Raw genomic sequence first — 21,099 nt, forward strand, 5'->3', positions numbered from 1 at the left:
ACATGGTAAGGTTTTGTTTGGTTTTAATAGTTTGGCTTTGCTGATATCACCTTATGATAGTCTTCAGTTAAATCAAGATGGCAAGAGAAGATATTCTTTTAAGCAGACTCCCCTCCCCGCACTGGAGCAAAAAAGAAAACTTGGTGGCACAAGTTAATTCATTGGTTATTTTAGTATATAAAGAAGAGAGAGAGAGAGAGAGAGAGAGAGAGAGAGAGAGAGTGTTGTGTGTTGTGTTAATGTGTAACAACCTACAAAATAGAACCAGACATTTGAAAACCCCTTAAGAAACCCTCATGTAATATAAACTTAGTAAGGCATGCGGTTTTGAGAACCCCGTAGTGTATCTTATAAGACCCAGGTCAGCAAGCTACAGCCCCATCGGTCAAATCCACCTCACTGCTTGTGAGCTAAAATTGGCCCAAGAGCTAAAAGTGGCTTTTTATGTTTTCACATGTTGGAAAAATAAATATGAAGAATTTATCATCACGTGAAAATTTTTGAGGCTGAACCACCAGTACTTGATGATGGATTTGGATGTGGGGAGACAGTGAACTAGAGGGAGATGTCACTAAGGCTATTTGGTTCTGGTTTTTCATTATAGGATGAACCATAGCACCATTCCCTGAGATAGGCAACTTGGGAGAATGGCGGTCAGGAGTTTAGTCTTTGGCATGTGGAACTGGAGGTGCTTTTGAGGCATTTATCTGAAGTGTTCTGTGAGTGGTCTGTGTATGAGTGGATTATGTGTATCTCTGGATGGATGCTGCTTTAGAACCATGGTATGGTGTGGACGCTAAGGATTGCTTATAGAATGAGAGGGGGCTAAGGTCCTTGGACCAACCTTGAAGTGATGTCTTTTCATGATTGCATGGAAGGGAACGAGCCTGGAAAGTGTACAGGAAAAGGAGAAAGGTGAGAGGGAAGCCAAGAGTGTTATGTGGTAGATGTTCGAGAGAATTGCCAACGGAGTGATAATACTTCAGAAAATTAAGTCTGTAGGAAAGGATTAACGAGTGTCCATGGGGTTGTGCTGTGAATGTCTTTGGTGTCTAGAGCAAGAAATGTTTTGATGAGGCAATGAGGATAGAATTCCTAAATTGGGGTTGTTTTATTGAAGTTGTTTATATCTTTAACTATATTAGTTTTAAAGAAAAACTTCATTCCCAGGTGTGATTTTTTTATTGTTCAATTGATCTCTTATAATGGCAGTTAATTAAAAAAATAGGATTCACTTAAAAGAAATTTGCTTCACAGCAAGTTTTGATTGAAAACATCTATTTGCCATCACCTAAATACTTAAATCTTACCCAGATTGTACATCAAATCCCCTTTAATAAAAAACAGCAATAATGAGAAAAAAGGTTATCATTGCAACATTCAGAGTGACTAAAAAAAGCAAAACTGGTGACTCATGGGAAATATCACATTGCTCATAGCCTTGTCGATTTTAAGTAGGTTCCCAGCTAACTTAATAGTATTAATCCAATTTATTAAATAGTGCCTTTCTCCCTTATGAAGATTTCCTCTACATGTGCCTGAAGGAATTTGTATTATCAAAGAAAGTTTGGAAAATGAGAGGCTGAGGTGGGACAGAAGAGAATCTATGTTGTACATTTTGTTTGTAGAGATTTGGTGAGGATTTTCCTTATATGGTTTCACATATATACTTGTTTTTATGCTCTTGTCTTACTTTGTTAACAATATGTTGTAATGCTCACTTGGATAGAGACTGTGTCTGTCACTGTGGGGTTCTTTGGCTGCAGGCACTGAGATGGAGGTCAGGGTCTAAGGTGTGTATTAGGGATCAAGCCTTGTGAAAGGAAGCATGCAGGAAGGCTTGGGCTGAGGGAAAATTCAAACTGATGCAGCCGTAGGAAGGTCTTGGCCAGCCCTGCAGGGAGTTCCGGAGTCAGCATTTTCTGTCCAGGTGTCCTGCTTAGGGCTGAATGGGTGGCTCTTGATGTCCCGTCCCCCCCCCCCCCCCCACCCCCGCTCAGCCACCTTCGCAGACTGCTGCTTAGGCGAAGTGGCTGTCTACAGGGAGGTCGACCCTGTGGCAGAGGCCAGCATCTGAGTCTGGTGCTACCGATGCCCCAAACTTGGCAGCAAGCCGTTGCTGGAAGGAGGATCTGAGCAGCTCATTTGTCTCTAACGTTACTGTCATGTAATTTTCCACATATTTGAATCGAATGCTTTGTATATACTTATATTGGTTTGAATTCTTTGTTATAAGCAGCTACAGTCACTTCGGTCAGAAACTTCGTTGGCTCATGCAAACAGAGACCCAGAGGTCAGGTGGCCCTTCCCAGTTTCCTTAATCCAGCAGCTCCAGCTCCATTCTCTGGGATTCTCTTTGCTATCTTCAGCATACCACAGGCTCTTCCCTCTGGTTGACCTCTGGTAGAGCAGGCAGCCAAGGTCAGGGACCTGTGTCTGCATACCACCCAGGCCAGAGCTGGAAGGAGTATCATGTATGTGCTAGGAGAGCTCAGGCATAGTCCCGGGACCACTCTGCCTGAATGCAGGAGCATAGTCCAGTGGCAGAGGTAGAGAAGATGCTGAGAGACTTAGCTGTGGTCTGTTCCTGGGCCCAAAGAGAAAAGAAAAATGAATAAAACTGACATATAGGAATTGTAAGTGTTAAAATATTTATCCACTTAACAAGTTCCTAGTCCCATTTGGGACACCTATTGTATAGATAGGAAGTAGACTCTATAAAAAATTTCATTTTCTTGGAGGTTTTATTGGAGTTTTTACAAAAATATCAGCATTTGATTTCTCTGCCTTTACTAAGTGGTTGAGATTGCAGACTGACACTTATTAATTATACCAGATTTCTGGTTTTAATTAGAGAATGTCTTCTGAGACTAAACCTTTTTACCATTAGGCTGTTTGAAACCTGTGAGATAAAAAGGGAGAGTTCTTTCAGAAAATTATTTACATGATTTTAATTAATGATTATAATCTCCATGGTCATTTTTGCAAAAGAGCATTTAATCCCTTAACCAGTTTTCATGATTTGCATTTTGCAAAAACATGTCGGCCCTGCAGGCTTATTATCTGAGTTGTATTTTTTTCCAGATGAAACTTATTTTGGGTGAGTTTTATTTTGCTACTGCTCCGAGCCCCGTTTCATACCTTAACACCTGTTTCTCATGCAGAGCAAACCGATTGGTAGAAAAGTAAAGTTTGCTTCCTTTTGCCAAGACAGAACATAGCCCTTGGCAAGGTTACCTTTGAAAACAGTTTTTCATGCAGAGACCGTATACAAGTAGCATTGCTGTTGCCAAGATCCTCTGACTAATGAAGGGTCGGAGAGATGGTGTATTCTTTCTCATTGCTTGCGGCACGTATATGTAGCATTTCTTCTGAGAAAAGGCACTCTAGCGTTTCAAACAGAAGCTAGAAGTTTAACCTTCCAGGAGGAAGGTCAGTGTTAGTTTTTATTGATAACACAGAAGAAAGCCACTTTATAAGAATATGAAAGATAAATTCTTTGCTAAGTAGAAACGATTAAACACAGTGAGTTTTCCACCTTTCTTATGAAAATCAGTCTGAGACTATTTTCCATTTGCAAAGTTGCTTTTTTTCCCCCCTTTCTTCACTGAGATGTCAGTCAGATCCTTTACATGGATGATACTAAGCACTGGTCTCCAAATTATGGAAATTTGGTCAGGACTCAAGGTCCAGGTCCCAATATATGACTGCCTGCTCTGTTTTGTTTGGTGCAGTTATGTTTTTTATATTTTTGTTCATGTCTAATCTTATTTTATGAGAACATTTACATTTCCAGTATGCTTTAAGCTAAGTATAGTCTAATGGTTTCATAAACAATGAGACTGATGCTTTGTTTCACAAATGGGAAAATCCTAGAGAGTAATGTTTTGTGAGTACTTGTGGAACTGGGGAAGGAATGGAAAATGTTTATTCCTGTGTGCATGATCAAAGTAGCTGTTACCTTAAGGTATGTGCGTGCGTGCGTGTGTGTGTTTTCTGAGGTAAAAGTGAAGGAAAAGCCACGGAGAGGGGTGTTTTTTGCTTTATTTTCCTCTTCCCAAAACAGTCATTTGGTGGATGTTTTCTACCATTTAAAGATTTTTCACATTTTATACCTTCTTAAACATTATTATAAGATTATATTTTTCATTGTATCTCCCCCACCTTCAGTCATGGGCAAAGACAAATTAATGCATTAATTCCATAAAATTTTGTCAATACTGATGTATAATGTTGCTTCCTAAACAAATCCAAATAGCTGACTGACAAGTGCAATATTTCTCTAAATAACAAATTTTATTATCCAGATATTGCTGAAAGGCTCCACTTCCTGCTAGGTATTGCAAGAATTCAGCTATTTTCACTTTTGCTCCACAGTCTTTTCTTAATACTTTTGACCAAAGATGATCCAGTCATAGCATAGTTCAATCTGTTTATCAAAGGTTGGAAATAAATTTTGCAAAGGGTACTGGAGACAAAACAACAATGCTATTATATGATATTTTTGTTTTCATTATTATTATTATTCTGATGTTTTGCTAACAGGAATTTGTAGATCACTTTGGGTTGTCACGGGGGTTCGTGTTCTTAGAGCACATTGCAGAATATGAAGGAATATTTCTGCAACTGGAAATAAGAAAATGTGACATAAGTAGATGAGATTGCTGTTATGTGGAATTTTGTCTACTGTGAGACAGAAGCAGCAAGTCAGGTGTCTCCTTGTACACCTGTCTTTGGTTGGAAATTTTTAGAGTAACAAGGAGAACAACTACCATATATTGAGTACTTACTATGTGTCAGGTATTATTCTAGGCACTTACCAATAATATTAAGTAGTTTAATTTTCATGACAATGCTATGAGGTTTCTTGCCATTTTAGAAATGAGAAACTAGACATCTACCATTAGGAAGTGATGAAGGTGAGATTTGAACTAAGCAATGTGAGCCTACAGAACATGATGAAACCACTGTCTTTCTACGTTACAGCAATAGTGTTTTGGTACCAGAGGAAATTTTGAGAAATCCTCTATCACCCTTCTCATTTTACAAATGTCTCCATATTTAAATATGTAACTGGCTCTGAGACACTGAGTATCTTTCCCAGGGTCAGATGGTACGGATAGAGGTAGAATACAGTTAAGCCGGTGTGCTTCTGGTTTCAGGTTTTCTCATCCTCTGGGGCTCTTCCCTGGTAATACTGGAGATGTGTTATACCAGGAAGCCTCTTTCCTCAAGCTGTATCTAGAATTGAGAGTGGACTTAAGCTTTTTCTTCTTGATGATGTTACAGCCCAGAGGGTGCTGAAGTTTAAGCAGGTAGAGTGGAAAGTTAGTTGGAGAGGAGAGAAAAGGAAGGGAGGTTGGGTACAGATGGACCAGGGCCTGGGGGAATGACTTGGACATTATTTGCCAGGCAAAGCTTGAGTACTATCTGAACATAGGATTATAAGGAGACCCTGTGACTGCGTATGGTTGTTTATCTTAGAGAAGGCAGTCTTAGCAGGCAGGGCCCTAACTTATCAAAATGCAAAGGTTGTGTTGCATGGGCATTTGGTATGTGACTCTGCTGAGTCCAGACTTTGTCTCTACTAACCAAGTAGATGATTTCTTCTTAGAATAATGGGAAGTGCAAACCCTTGTTGAAATTTAAGAATTGTTTCCCCGTGGCAATTTGTTTGGAGACATCTAATGCCAGAAGAAAATTCTTTTACTACAGACAGGAGTAATCCTTAGGCCAGATCATTATCCTTTTTACTTCTATGAGAAAAATAAGTTTTAACTGTAGTTAAGCTTTTATTTTCATTTTATTTTTTTCAAGTTTTTGTTTAAGTTCCAGTTAGTTAACATACAGCGTAATATTAGAACTTGGTGATTCATCACTTACATACAACACCCAGTGCTCATCAGAACAAGTGCCCTCTTTAAAAACGGTCACCCGTTTAACCCATCCCCCTGCCAGTTTGTTTTCCATGGTTAAAAGTCTGTTTTCTGCTTTGCCTCACTTTTTCCCCCTATATTTACCTATTTTGTTTCTGAAATTCCACACGAGTGAAATTATATGGTATTTGCCTTTCTGTAACTGATTATTTCAATTAGCATTATACGCTCTGCCTCCATCCACATCATTGCAAATGGCAAGATTTCATTTTTAATGGGTATGTAATATTACATTGTGTATATACACCACATCTTCCTTGTCCATTCACTGTTGATGGACACTTGCTCTCTTTCCACAATTTGGGTATTGTTGATAATGCTGCTATAAACATTGAGATGCATGTATCGTTTTGAATCAGTATTTTTTTATCCTTTGGATAACTAGCAGTGCAGTTACTGGGTCATAGTGTAGTTCTATTTTTAACTTTTTGAGTAACCTCCATACTGTTTTCCAGAGTGGCCGCACCAGTGCACTCCTACCAACAGTGTAAGAGGGTTCCCCTTTCTGTGCATCCTCCCCATCACCTGTTGTTTCTTTTTTGTTAATTTTAGTCATTCTGACACGTGTGAGTGATATCTCATTGTATTTTGATTTGTATTTCCCTGATGATGAGTGATGTTGAGCATCTTTTCATGTGTCTGTTGGCCATCTGTAGGTCTTCTTTAGAAAAGTGTCTACTAGGGGCACCTGGGTGGCTCAGTTGGTTGAGCAACTGACTTCAGCTCAGGTCATGATCTTGCAGTTTGTGAGTTCTCTGTGCTGACAGCTCAGATCCTGGAGCCTGCTTCGGATTCTGTGTCTCTCCCTCTCTCTGCCCCTCCCCTGCTCATGCCCTGTGTGTGTGTGTCTCTCTCTCAATAATAAATAAATGTTAAAAAAATAAAAAAGAAAAAAAAGAAAAATATCTACTCATGTCTTCTGCCCATTTTCAGGGAGAGAATCTCAAGCCAGCTTCACCCTTAGCACAGAGCCCTACGCAGGGCTCAATCACACAACCCTCGGATCATGACCTGAGCTCGAAATCCAGAGTTGGATGCTTAACTGACTGAACCACCCACCCAGGCACCCAGCCACCCATTTTTAAACTGGATTGTTTGTTTTTTGGGTGTTGAATTTGATTAAGTTCTTTATATTTTATGTTCTTTATATTTTAGATGCTAGCCTTTATCAGAAATGCCATTTGCAAATACCTTCTCCCATTCTGAAGTTTGCCTTTTAGTTTTGTTGGTTGTTTTCTTCTCTGTGCAGAAGCTTTTAATCTTGATGAAGTCCCAATAGTTTGTTTTTGTTTCCCCACAGGGTTTTATTTTTAAAAGCATGCTTCAATAAGTTAAATTTATCTGGTTTTAATTTTTCTCTAAGATACTTACTTTAAATCCTATTTATTCATTTCCATGAGCCATATGTCCAGTGTCACAAGGATGCACTGAATAAATCAAGTGCCTGCAGACAGTAGATGGTGGTGTTCGATCCTGTACAAAGTGCTGTGTAATATAGAAATACTATGCTTAATATCTGCCTTCCTGCCTTATTTCTTAATTGGATCAGTGCTCTAGGGGGCATTAGGTTGAACTGAACAACAATGTAGAAACAACATTGCATTCCTGAAGCCAAGTCAATTAATCACACAATGCATTTCAAAGGAGTTACTTCTAAGTAATTGTTGTGTAAATTAGGCCCATTGCAATTGCTGGGTAGTAAACAGGAGACAAGCCAGCTTTATGCAACCTAAGATACATCACAAATTTGCCATTTCTAACCCCCCTGTGAGATAATCCTTAAAACCTCATTGCTTGCACCCACAAAATAACCATACAGTTTTTTATAACCACGTTGGTTATGTTTTCCCAGTGAGCCTATAATTACACATTTAACTTTTTCAAACAGAGGTTAATAATGATGGGATTTTTGATTTTGAGGTTATTGTATTTTTCTCTAATGACTTTCTCTGGTTCTTGTATAGTATAGGGGATTAAAATACAGGTAAAGAATGTCTTCTCTTTAACAACACTGAAATTCCACCCTATACCTTTCATCACATCAAACAACATGAAATATATTATTTATATTTTATTATTAATCAGGAATCGGCGATTATATCTTGAGACTTCCTGTTTCAGGAATATATCCAAAATTCTATAAAGGACCCTCACAGAGAGAGTTTCAGGATCACTCTGCCCTGTTATACAAGTTATTTTTCAGCAAAATAGTCAAGATACTCAGTAAAAGTTTCCCACTGGTCTCTTTGGGAAGCACCCAGCTTTCTAAAAGTAAGCATATCCAGGAAGTACAATTCCTGCTGGACCAGGACTAGCCATGTGACCTTTGCTGTTCACATTCCACCATCTTCCCCAAAATCAGATATGTTTGGTTTTGAACCTCTAAGGTCGTGTTCCTGAGAGTGATTTTTCTGGATCAACTGTAAATATAGCTCAAGCTCACTAGTCCAGCACAAAGAATGAGAGTGTGAGCCCAGAGCTTCCTCAGCCATGGTTCTGCATTGTGGACAAAATGATTCTGAGAGAATGAAGTCAATTTAGAGAGAGAAGTGGAAAAAGACACAGAGAGGGTGATGGGCATTGTGGAGGGAATCTGTTGGGATGAACACTGGGTGTTGAAACCAATTTGACAATAAATTATATTAGAAAAAAAAGGAAAAAGACAGAAAGGGACTTCAGTATCTCTACTTTCAGTTATTCCTGAATGTACCTTACTTTTGTGTGGAACCCAATTTATTGGCATTTCATACAACCTACTTCTTTTTTTTCACATTTTTATTTAAATTCTAGTTAGTTAACGTATAGTGTAATATTGTTTTCAGGAGTAGAATTTAGTGATTCATCACGTACATGTAACGCCCAGTGTTCAACACCCAACAAGTGCCCTCGTTAATACCCATCATCCATTTAGCCCATCCCCCTGCCCATCTCCCTCCATTAACCCTCCTTTTGTTTTCTATCCTAAAGAGTCTCTTATGGTTTCTTTCTTTCTTTCTGTCTCTCTCTTTTTCCCCCTTTTCATATGTTCATCTGTTTTGTTTCTTAGATTCCACATATGAGTGAAATCATATGGCATTGTCTTTCTCTGCCTGACTTATTTCACTTAGCAAAATACACTCTAGCTCCATTCACATCATTGCAAATGGCAAGATTTATTTCCTTTTGATGACTGAGTAATATTCATATATATATACATATATATGATAATATGTACATATACATACATAACTACATACTGCATCTTCTTTGTCCATTCATCAGTCAGTGGACATTTCGGCTCTTTCCATAATTTGGCTATTATTGATAAGGCTGCTATAAACATTGGGGTACATGTTCCCCTTCGAATTTGTATTTTTGTATCCTTTGGGTAAATACCTGGTAGTGCAATTGCTGGATCATGGGGTAGTTCTATTTTTAACTTTTTGAGGAACCTCCAGACTGTTTTCTGGAGGGACTGCATCGTTCCCACCAGCAGTGTAAGAGGTTTCTTCTTTCTCTGCATTCTTGCCAACACCTGTTGTTTCTTGTGTTGTTAATTTTAACCATTCTGACAGGGCATCCAGCCTACTTCTTTTTTCTTTTCTTTTCTTTTCTTTTCTTTTCTTTTCTTTTCTTTTCTTTTCCTTTATTTTATTTTATTTTATTTTATTTTATTTTATTTTATTTTTTAAATTTACATCCAAGTTAGTTAGCATATAGTGCAACAGTGGTTTCAGGAGTAGATTCCTTAATGCCCCTTACCTACAACCCTCCCACAACCCCTCCAGTAACCCTCAGTTTGTTCTCCATATTTATGAGTCTCTTCTGTTTTGTACCCCTCCCTGTTTTTATATTATTTTTGCTTCCCTTCCCTTGTGTTCATCTGTTCTGTGTCTTAAAGTCCTCATATGAGTGAAGTCATATGATATTTGTCTCTCTCTGACTAATTTCGCTTAGCATAATACCCCATAGTTCCATCCACGTGGTTGCAAATGGCAAGATTTCATTCTTTTTGATTTCTGAGTAATACTCCATTGTATATATATACCACATCTTCTTTATCCATTCATCCATCTTTGGACATTTGGGCTCTTTCCCTGCTTTGGCTATTGTTGATAGTGCTGCATAAACATGGGGGTGCATGTGCCCCTTCGAAACAGCATACCTGTATCCCTTGGATAAATACCTAGTAGTGCAATTGCTGGGTTGTAGGGTAGTTCTATTTTTAATTTTTTGAGGAACCTCCCTACTGTTTTCCAGAGTAGCTGCACCAGTGTTTATTCCCACCAGCAGTGAAAAAGAGATCCTCTTTCTCTGCATCCAGCCTACTTCTGAGTTTCTTTCACATTAAACAAGAGAGACCTGCTCAGTTATGTACATCTCCCCGAGGCTTCCACAGCACCTTCACAAACATTTTTGATGGCCCTCACCATATTACTTGCTATTTGTTTGTCTGTTTCTGTGAGGAAAGGTACTGTCTTCATTATTACTTAGCAACAAGTCCATCAGTTAATGGATAACAGGTAAATATTGGATGAAGAGTGAATGAATGAGCACCCATATAGCTTTCAGTGTCTCACCCTTTTTCTAGCAAGAAAATGATAAAAATCTACTTGGTTTTGCATGATATGGTTATTATATGACTTATTATAAAACATGTATAGAAACTGTGAAAAGATTTTCGTATTAATTTTTCCAGTAGTATTTTCATTACCTTAGAATTGTAATACTGTACCCTCCTTTTTTTTACTTCTCTCCTAGCTAAATATAGTTAAATTCTGGAGCCTGTTTCATGAGATTGACCTAATCCTCAGTAAGAATTTATGTCTATGTCAGTCTAAGTATAGAAAATGCATTGTAAATATAGTGCTGAATGCTTTCCATAGTAAGAGCCTTCTTGTGTGGGATTTAGAGGGAAACTTGCTTATGATGAAAAGCCTCCGTATTGTTTAGTCATCATCATCTCCTAAGCCTTCAGGTAGAGCAGGTTAATTACTTATTTATTTTTCAGTTTTGGTTATCTTTCATTTCCTCATGTGTAATATTTTTCATGATAGGTTTTGATTTCAATTTACGTCCCTACACATAATACTTTATAACTGGTAGTAATTACATTCACGAGTAACATTTTCTTTCATTTTACTTGTGTCTCAAGTCTTCACAGCTGCTACAAAAAGTAAGGTGGTAATAACTATTTAAAATACTGTTCTCTTCACCCCTTGTCCTCATTTTAGGTCTAAATTTCAAAGCCAATGTAGTTCAATCTTTACCCATTAAGTGTAGTTTGTCCTATATTTGGTGCTATTCAATGTAGGAATATATACACAGAATTTTTCATTTTTCGTTTTATCCTCTTTACTCTGCCATTTAACCAGCTATTACCATGAAATATCGTTAAAATATTGCCTTACTGGCCTTCTAACTCTTGTAACTTGACGACTAAAAGTATTCTTCCTGAAGCAAAAATATGTGTAAGTGAAAGCAGGCTATCATTAAATAAGCATATGTAATAATTTTATGGACATGAGCCTATATACCTTTATCTTTTTCACTTAAGATGAGGTCCTTTTATTTGTTTAGCTCCCTAACATCTTTCCACTAAAAGCAACATATTTCATGTTGAGAGAGATGCTGAGTGCCCCTTAGCTTGGCTCTAGACATCTCAAATGTTTCTAATGCAAAAGAGTTAATGAGGAATGAGTTAGAAAGTGTTATTAGTGGTTGGGATCAAGATATGGCTGAGGACTTCCATGTCATACCTTCTGGGAGAGTTTCTGCAGATCATGACTGTGTAACTGTTTTTGACTTGCTGTTGGTCGTACTTGATTTGTAGTAATAGCTCTCTCATTTATACAATGTATTGTGAGAGTTTGGGGTGTTAATAAGATTTTTTAAAACTCATTAGATTTGTTTCAAATGAGCTGTCTAAAGTTTTATCTAGGTTAAAGTATAAGGAGATAAAGATGATGAACGGGTTTCAGACAAGTTGAATCTCAAAGTGTATGTAGAGATGTTTTGAGGGCATAAAGATTAAGAATAAAGCTCAGGGCCTGGGATGCATTTGGGAGTCATTCAGGCAGAGTCATGTACCCATCACTTGCAATAGATAAGGTCACTCCATTCAAGGGAGCTGAGGAAACATCTCCAACATTGTGTTAGGAAACTCAGAATAATCAGGAAGATAGGAAAAGAACGAATCTGATGGCTGCCCGGGAGAAGACAGTTTCATCAATGAGTTTTGGCAAATCCAGACATTGTGGAAGTTGTGTTAAGATGAGATTCTGTTCTAGATTTTTGACTTAGGAAATTCTGTGATAGGCAATTTTACTGGAGTTGTACTCTAAAATGTAGGGAAGAGAAACTGAATTAGCATGTACCAAGGAGTAAATGAAAGAGAAACAGAAGGGACAGCAAGTGTAAATGATTTGGCCTGTAACCACGAAGGGCAGGAACATGTGTGATGATGATTTCACAGTAAAGTAGAATAAGGGAAGTTCCTTTTAGAATTTGAGAAACACAGAGGCATCGAGAGGCTGACTAAGGTTGGGACAGAATAATAAGAGAGAAAAAATGGTCAAGTCTAGAATGAGTAGGTAAGGTTGACCACCAATTTCAGTGTTTGGGGATCTCTGTCACAGCCAGAAGTACTCTGACACCAGCTGGATGTCCTGCAGTTCAACTCAATTCTGATACCAGTTACCCAGAGATAACATCAGATCCCATAGATGAGGGGCTCAGTCTACTTCACATGCCAGGTGCATGCCCACCTGTTACCGGTGCTGGCTGTAACTTGGAGATTCCAACAACCCCCTTCTTGGGTTTGATTAATTTGCTAGAGCAGCTCGTAGAACTCAGAGAAACATTTTATTTACTAGATTATTGGTTTATTATAAAAGGATATAACTCTGGATATATAAAAGCAGATAATAGCCAGATGGAAGAGAAGCAGAGGGCAGGGTCTCGGGAAAGGGCAAGGAGCTTCCATGCTATCCCTGAATGGCTGTCCCCAAAAGCTTCATGTGTTCACCAACCCTGGAGCTCTCCAAACCCCATACTTTTAGGTTTTTATGGAGTCTTCATTACATAGGCATGATTGATTAAACCATTGGCCACTGGGAATTGATTAAAATTCCAGCCTCTTTCCCCTTCCAGGGGTGTGGTGGGGCAATGACAGAAAGTTACAGCCCTCCAATCACAGGGCTGGTTCTCCTGGCAGCCAGACCCTTCCTTGGGCACAGGACCAAAAACCACCTCATTAACGTAACAAAAGACACCTTTATCTCCCTCTTCACTTAGGATATCCCCCAAGGGTTTTAGGAGCTCTGTGATAGAAAGAAGGAGGAAGACCAGATACATATTTATTATAAATCATGGTATCACAAAGGGACTGAAGAGATTAGGCTTGGAAAGGAGTAGAGCTACTTCCTCTGTGACATCAAAGCAAGTTTAGAAGAGGACTGAATGACTCTCCCAACCCACCTACTCACAGGGGTTGTGGATGAGGAAGGTGACTTGGAATCAGATTTGTGTCAGTTTAGAGCTAGCTTGAGACTGGACAGAGAGAAACCCATGCAGTTTGCTGAAGTCATCTTCACAACTGGAGATGCCAGGAGTGAGATGCAGTTTTCCATCTAATTTCAAGCCTAAGCGTGAGATATGTGACACAAATGGAGTTTTGTTTTTCCAGCGTTACTGAGTCTTGAAGCAGGTCGTTCCTGTTACAGATTGTGCTCCATTGCCTTTCACCTGAAAACTTCATACAGATATACTTCGTTTGAGTATAGTAGGATCATGAAATTCTTAGTGTCTACATTTCTACTTTCAAAACAGTATATTAAAATGTGTGTTTTGGCAACAAAGCCAAGTTACACTTTGGGAATTTCAGGGAGACTGAATTTGTCCCAGCAGTGCCACCTAAGATGCTAGTGCCATTTGTATCTCAGTAGCACATAATGTTTCACACATTGATTTTTTTGTTTTGATCTCAAGATGCTTTGGATTCTGATTAGCTCAGACAGCTCTTTCTCCATCAAGAAACTGTATTTCGTTGGTTTAAAAAGAAAGTGTTATGTCAGTGCCTTATCCACTTCATGTGCAAAATTACCAAATTTTTTTTTATTTTTTTAAGGATTCACTTTTATTTACACCAAAGTGTTTCCGTAAGCTCCTGCTGCAAATTAAAATTGCATTTCTCAGTGTTAGTTACATGGTAGTGGCTATTATGGGTTTGGGCCTCTCTGTTTTAGAAGGTCTTTATGCTCTGCTGCACTCTGGAACTATACAGCCCTAAATTACCTTAATCTCACTAGTCCAGATAATAAGGATCAGAGTTAGTAAAAACTGTCCAAAGCAAACTATATATTTTTAATTAAGTGACATTAATTTGGATATCTTTATATCTATGTTTTCAAAAATGCTGAGATCCTTGCAATTGAGGTTTGGTTTACCCTAATGAGTTTACACTAATGAGTACTGGTTTGATTTATGCAATAGAAACAACAGCAGGAAAGCAGATACATCTTGTGAGATGGGTTCGAAGCATTTGTAGTGATGAAGTGTACCCTTGCGAAATAAACCCTGTCGGTGACTTAAAAACAGTGTAATTTTTCAGTTTTCATTTTATGGCAATTTCTTTCTTCATGCTATCATGAAAAGCTCTTTGCATTTGCTAGCATGAGAGATAAGATTTTTAGTAATAGGGAAGACCTGTTAAGAGTATCTTTAAAAGTTACTGTCTCTGAACTTAACAGGAGTTTTCAAAGATAGCCGCACTTCATGGAGATGAATGTAATCCTGAAGAAAACCATCGTTAACCTGCTCAGAGCCTTGTGATTGGATGTGTTATTAAATCTTTTGCCAAATTTGGCTTTGCAGGACCTGACTGAGTATAAATGGAATGATATAGTGAATATATTAATTTATGCTGAGATTTTCCAACATTGGTAGATTCATATACAAATCTGTTATTTGGAGAAATACTTGTACTTAATCTGCTGTTTTAATGCATAATATTTTAATTTGAAATATATGCTATATGTCCAAAGAAACCTCTTAGGACAGCAATAAAGGAAGAATCAAGCAACTAACATAGATGGGTAATTCTCTTTGTAAGAATATTCTATACAGATTAGTTTTGTTATTTGACCACTGGAGTACTTCAAAATAATTATAGGTAGTAATCTAGAATACAAAATGAAGAAAATCAGTTATCAATACTATAGAACTTGATTTCAGGCATCTGCATGAGGAAGGTTTTGAAATTAGAAAGATATATGTAAAGAGTCATCAGCTCTCATTTCTTCCTCCAGCTACGTGGGGGCATGACACCCTTCAAACCACCCCCCCCCAAAAAAAAATAAGACTCCCTTCTTTACTGACCAGTCCAAGGTGGGCAGTGAGGGTGCAGGAAAAATAATCTTCCTTTTCTCCATGATCAGTAAGAAGTTAAATTTACCTCTGTGATACCCTGACTTACAGGTTATAAAATCCAGCTTTTTAATGAGGATAATTTTCTTTGTGACTTTGTCCTATGAGTCCTTATTTTCTATGTATGCATACTGCTGGCATGATGCATATACAAAAGCACATTAGCAGAGATAACACAAAATTATCCTTTAAAACTGATTTTCCCTTTTTCTTTCTTTATACACAGACATCACTCATATTCCTTATCTTCTTTGACTTAAAAAAGGTATGTCCTTAAGGTTTCTATTTTCAGAATAAATAAGCATTCTTGAATAGCCAAACTGTTAAATTAAGTCCTTAAATCCTTAATATCTCCCCCTTTAAAATACAAAATCACTCATTAAATGTAGGTATAGCAGAGCACAGGGAGGAAAAGCAAATGATGTTATAGCTGCAGTAAACATGATTCATTTGTACATTTTAGGACATCTTCTCCATGTCAGTTTTTCATATTTCTCTTCTACTCCCCAAGTAACAAAATGTCACATGAAAAGGATCAAAATATTCCTTGCTGTAGATCATGGTGTGTGTGTGTGGTGTGTGTGTAAAATATCACACTCACACCTTCAGGCGTTTGTTTTAAGAAGAAATCTAATGATCTTATTTTCAGCGGAATCAGATGTTCTTGAAATATTTTCTTACATCCTTTCAAGGCCGAGAGTATTTCAGTTGCCCCATTAGTTAGCACCAATGTACAAGTTTGCTTTTTGGGTTTTTTGTTGTTTTGGTGTGGGTTTTTTTGTTTGTTTTTTGTTTTGTTTTGTTTTATTTTGTTTTTTTGGTTAAAACTGTCAGTGTTTGCACTGCGAATGCTATTTTCCAGGCATTCATTGCTCAGCATAGACTGTAAATATTCGTTTTGGACTAACACTTGTCAGAAAAAGTCTGTGAGCAATTAGGAGTATTTATATTTTATTTGTATAAAGAGAACTTTTTTTGTGTGCTGCGCTTTAACAAAAGCATCATTGGCTCAAAGTATTTCATGGTGTTTTCATGATAGCTGACTTTAGATATTTTGGTAGAGTATGCATGTCAAAACATTTAACTGCAAATTGAATGCTATATGTGTATTTTAATTGCTATACATTTTAAAATGAGACATGTTAGATCACAGAGGCAGGAATTAGCAACTTTATGATATTTTCACATGTTGAATGAAACATAAAGGATTTAAGAAGTAATATCAAAGTGTCTGTTTTCTTCAAGTACTCTAGGCTTTCTGAAAATATGAGGAAATGGGAAATGTCAACACATGAAGTAAAATAAGTGAGGTACTAGAGCAGCTGTTATCTGTCAATAAATGTCCAAGCATAATTGCCAGTAAAGAAGACTGCAATTTGAGAACACGTGCTGATACATGATTGGAATCTCACCACGTGATCTGTTAGATGATAAAGTGTATTTCAGAATACTGTGCTCGCCTGTTAACTTAGAATCGGTCATATTTTTATTTTTCTACAAACAGTGACAAATATTTATGAATGTACACTAAATCTGGACTTCCTGACCCACTGTTGGTTCAGTTTCAATTCTTGTGTTAAGGTGTACTCGGCTCTGGGTGGTAGGAAACTGTGGAGGAGCAGATCCCAGTCGGTAGAGCCTGTCAGGTTTACAACTTTCCCTCCGTTCCTTAAGAAATCGAACACAAAATTATAAATAAAAAACTTGAATTCTAAATGTGCAGTAGTCTTAGTCGTAGTTAAAATATCATACAAAAAATTTATGAGAACATATGACCAGGCAAATACAATGCAAGGATTGCTCCCAGGCCTTAGAAGGGCTCATGGAATATAGAGGCCCTTAAGCTTGAAGATTACAGAAACTAATTTTCTGGTGATTATAATTATTCCTTTAAGTTTTCACTTTCTAGTCACATAAAAAAGTATTTTTTCTTATTTTACCACTTACTTTAGGAGTGCCTTTGCATGTTTTAACTGAAACTTGAATGTTATAGTCAATTCATTTATTCAGTATTCAGTGAATGATCATTTATTGAGCTGCTAATATTTATGAGATTTGGTGCCTGCTAATAGGAATGCAATGATATATATGGTCCTGGACAGAAGATTTTAAAAAGTACACATATAACAATGTAGTCATAAGAGGTAGGTATTGTCTATTTTACATGACTCAGACCCTCTAGTTAGTGCATAACCCACCCCCCCCCACATTCTTATGATAACAAGTTTTTCTGTTATTTAAATTATTACTGATATCCACCACTTTCCTTTTAGAATACCTATTCAATGAGATATAATCTAGTTATTTATGTCTTTTAGGACATCTATTTAAAACATAGTCTAGATTCAGAGTTATATGATACCATGACCTTGCTTTATTGTACATCTAAGAAGAAAATTAATAATTTATTTTTTTAGAAGATAAACTAAATAATCCATTTGTAAAATTTATTTTTGCTTTAAATGGTTATTTAGATTTTACACTTATATGCTCAGTGCTTATTTTCAAGATCCAGTGCTTTATTTAATGTAAGATATAATTATCTCATTTACTTCCATATATGAATCAGAAAACCATACTCTAAAGGCATATATGTTGTGTTTTGAATAACTGAGAATAAAAGTGAGAAATTCTTTTTTAAATTTTTTTTTTTTCAACGTTTTGTATTTATTTTGGGACAGAGAGAGACAGAGCATGAACGGGGGAGGGGCAGAGAGAGAGGGAGACACAGAATCGGAAACAGGCTCCAGGCTCCGAGCCATCAGCCCAGAGCCTGACGCGGGGCTCGAACTCACGGACCGCGAGATCGTGACCTGGCTGAAGTCGGACGCTTAACCGACTGCGCCACCCAGGCGCCCCGAAGTGAGAAATTCTTAAATCCTACTTCAGGTAAACAGTGTAGTTATAAAACAGGTGATAGCCTTGTGAAAATATCCAAGTTTATAAAGCAGATAATAAAATGGAGAAAAATTGCAGTTGTTCACCTTCCAAAATGATACATAATGAAAAGAACACTTTAAAGTTTTGACACTGGCCTCAAATTTTAGATACAAATTATACACTTGAAACCTGCTTTATTCAGGAAAATTCATATATAGTTAATTTAAAAGATTGCATTATAGTTCCCAAGAATTATACAGTTGTTTGAAGTCACTTTAGAATGGAGATTATAATTACTATGATCAATGCTTTTTTTTTAATTAAATATAATTTATTGTCAAATTGTTTTCCATACAACACCCAGTGCTCATCCCAACAGGTGCCCTCCTCAATGCCCATCACCCACTTTCCCCTCTCCCCTACCCCCCATCAACCCTCAGTTTGTTCTCAGTATTTAAGAGTCTCTTATGGTTTGCCTCCCTTCCTCTCTGTAACTTTTTTTCTTTCTCCCCTTCCCCTCCCCCAGCGTCTTCTGTTAAGTTTCTCAGCATCCACATATGAGTGAAAACATATGGTATCTGTCTTTCTCTGCCTGACTTATTTCACTTAGCATAATACCCTCCAGTTCCATCCACGTTGCTGCAAATGGCAGGATTTCCTTCTTTCTCATTGCCAAGTAGTATTCCATTGTATATATTAAAAAAAAACATGGAAGCTTCACGAATTTCCATGTCATCCTTGTGCAGGGGCCATGCTAATCTTCTCTGTACTGTTCCGGTTTTAGTATATGTGCTGCCGAAGCAAGCACTATGATCAATGCTTTTATTTTAAGTATGTGATACGATGGTGGGGTCATGTACATGTATGCATGAGACCAGGCCAAGTATATATGCCAAACTACTACCACTACTACTGCTGCTTCTTCTCCTTCTTCCTCTTCATCCTCCTCCCCCTCCTCCTCCTTCTCCTCCTCCTCCTCCTCTTCTTCTTCTTCTTCTTCTTCTTCTTCTTCTTCTTCTTCTTCTTCTGAGAGAGGGAGAGAGAGAGAGAGAGGGAAAGAGAGAGAATGGGGGGGCAAAGATGGGGGGAGAGAGAATCTCAAGCAGGTTCCACACCTAGTGTGGAGCCTGTTGTGGGGCTCAGTCTAATGACCATGAGATCACGACCTGAGCTGAAATCAAGAGTTGGAATCAAATCAGTTGCACAACAAACTGAGCCACCTGGGTACCCCTATATGCCAAACTTCTTTTTTTTTTTTTTTAAATTTTTATTTATTTTTGAGAGAGACTGAGCAGGGGAGGGGCAGAGAGGGAGGGAGACACCAAATCCAAGCAGGCTCCAGGCTCTAATCTGTCAACACAGCCTGACACGTGGCTCAAACTCATGGACTGCAAGATCATGACCTGAGCTGAAGTCAGACACTTAACTGACTGAGACACCCAGGCGCCTTCTTAAGTAAAAAAAGATTTAAAAGATAATCTAGATATTTAACTTACCTGTTACATAAATTAACATTAATGGTTATTATGTCTTGGAAATTTAAAATGCTTCTTTCTTTGGCCAACATAGGGACTTAGTTAATAATAAACAGTAGTAGTTTGCAGACTTTGAGTGATTTCTAAGATTTCATAACCCTCCTTATAATCAATTTCATGATGTCCCCCAGGAAAAGCATTTTGAGTTTCAGAGCCTAGGTCTGCCCAGTTTCTCTTCCATTCTTTCCCTTCTTAGCATTTGGAAGACGTTCTCATCAGCAACGGTATAAAGTAAAAATCCCTGCCAGGAACCTGACTTTCAGTAGTTCTCTGTCTCCTTATGAAGCCATTCGTTCCTCAGGTATTGTCCATTTTTTCTTTGGTAGCCTTTCCTTTCTCATATGAGATGTATTGGTAACCATAGGATTTCTAGCTCAAGTCCTGGTGGTTTTATTTCATTTTTCTCATTTTTTTCTTTTCCTTTTTCTTTTTTTTTTTCTCATCATCTCTTCCTTGAGAGGAATTTTGCCCTACAATTTGAAGGCTACTGGAAAGAAGGACTCTTTTAAAACTGAGATTTAAAATCCTTTCTTTCAGGTTCAATCCAAGTAGTTTTCTTGTTTTCCTATCTAGGGATAGGAATCAAACATATACCTTGAATTATTAGCTTCGAGAGTAAGAGGTTAACTAGAAGCAGAATTTATTAATTTTGAATTGTCTTCCTCCTCTGTAAAAATTCATAGTAAATCATTCTATAGTCACAACATGGAAAGGGTCAATTGCTACATTGTGTTTTCGAATTTCAAGTTTTTACCATTATAAAATATGAGAAAGTACTTGGCAATACTTTCCAAATAAAAAATGTGTATACCTTTTGACCTGGAATTCTACTTTGAGGTACTTATCTAACAAATAACCATGTGTGTAAAATAATATTTAAGGATGCTTACTGTATGTGTTATTTGTATGTACAAGGTAAAACTAACAAGTTCTATATGAGAAGTTTAAAAGTAAAATGCATCTTTCTTTTAGGCATTATAAATTTTCATTAGGATTAAAAGAATGATCTCAGATGGTCTAGGCCTCTTAAAAGCTGAAATTAGGGGGCGCCTGGGTGGCTCAGTCGGTTAAGCGTCCGACTTCAGCTCAGGTAATGATCTCACACTCTGTGAGTTCGAGCCCCAAGTCGGGCTCTGTGCTGACAGCTCAGAGCCTGGAGCCCGCTTCAGATTCTGGGTCTCCCCCTCTCTCTGCCCCTCCCCTGCTCATGTTCTGTCTCTCTCTGTCTCAAGAATAAATAAAAACATTAAAAAAATTTAAAAAAAAAAAAAAAAAAAAAAGCTGAAATTAGTTTCTAGTCAAAGATACCTAGAGAGGTATATAGTCCAACTATGTAAGTAATT

General features: G+C 37.6%; 1 protein-coding gene and 1 non-coding gene across 4 annotated transcripts in view; one reads left to right on the forward strand and one right to left on the reverse strand.

Moving 5' to 3' along the window:
* FBXL17 (F-box and leucine rich repeat protein 17) overlaps window positions 1–21,099 on the forward strand; it is a 497,950-nt gene that overhangs the window by 280,431 nt on the left and 196,420 nt on the right. The gene's annotated exons all lie outside the window — the stretch shown is intronic.
* Window positions 18,923–19,029, reverse strand: LOC132682499 (U6 spliceosomal RNA). Its single transcript, XR_009611688.1, has one exon. It is a non-coding gene; the product is annotated as a U6 spliceosomal RNA (small nuclear RNA).

Source organism: Panthera onca, chromosome A1, assembly GCF_046562875.1.
Source record: "Panthera onca isolate mPanOnc1 chromosome A1, mPanOnc1 haplotype 2, whole genome shotgun sequence".
NCBI classification, from domain to species: Eukaryota; Metazoa; Chordata; class Mammalia; order Carnivora; family Felidae; genus Panthera; species Panthera onca.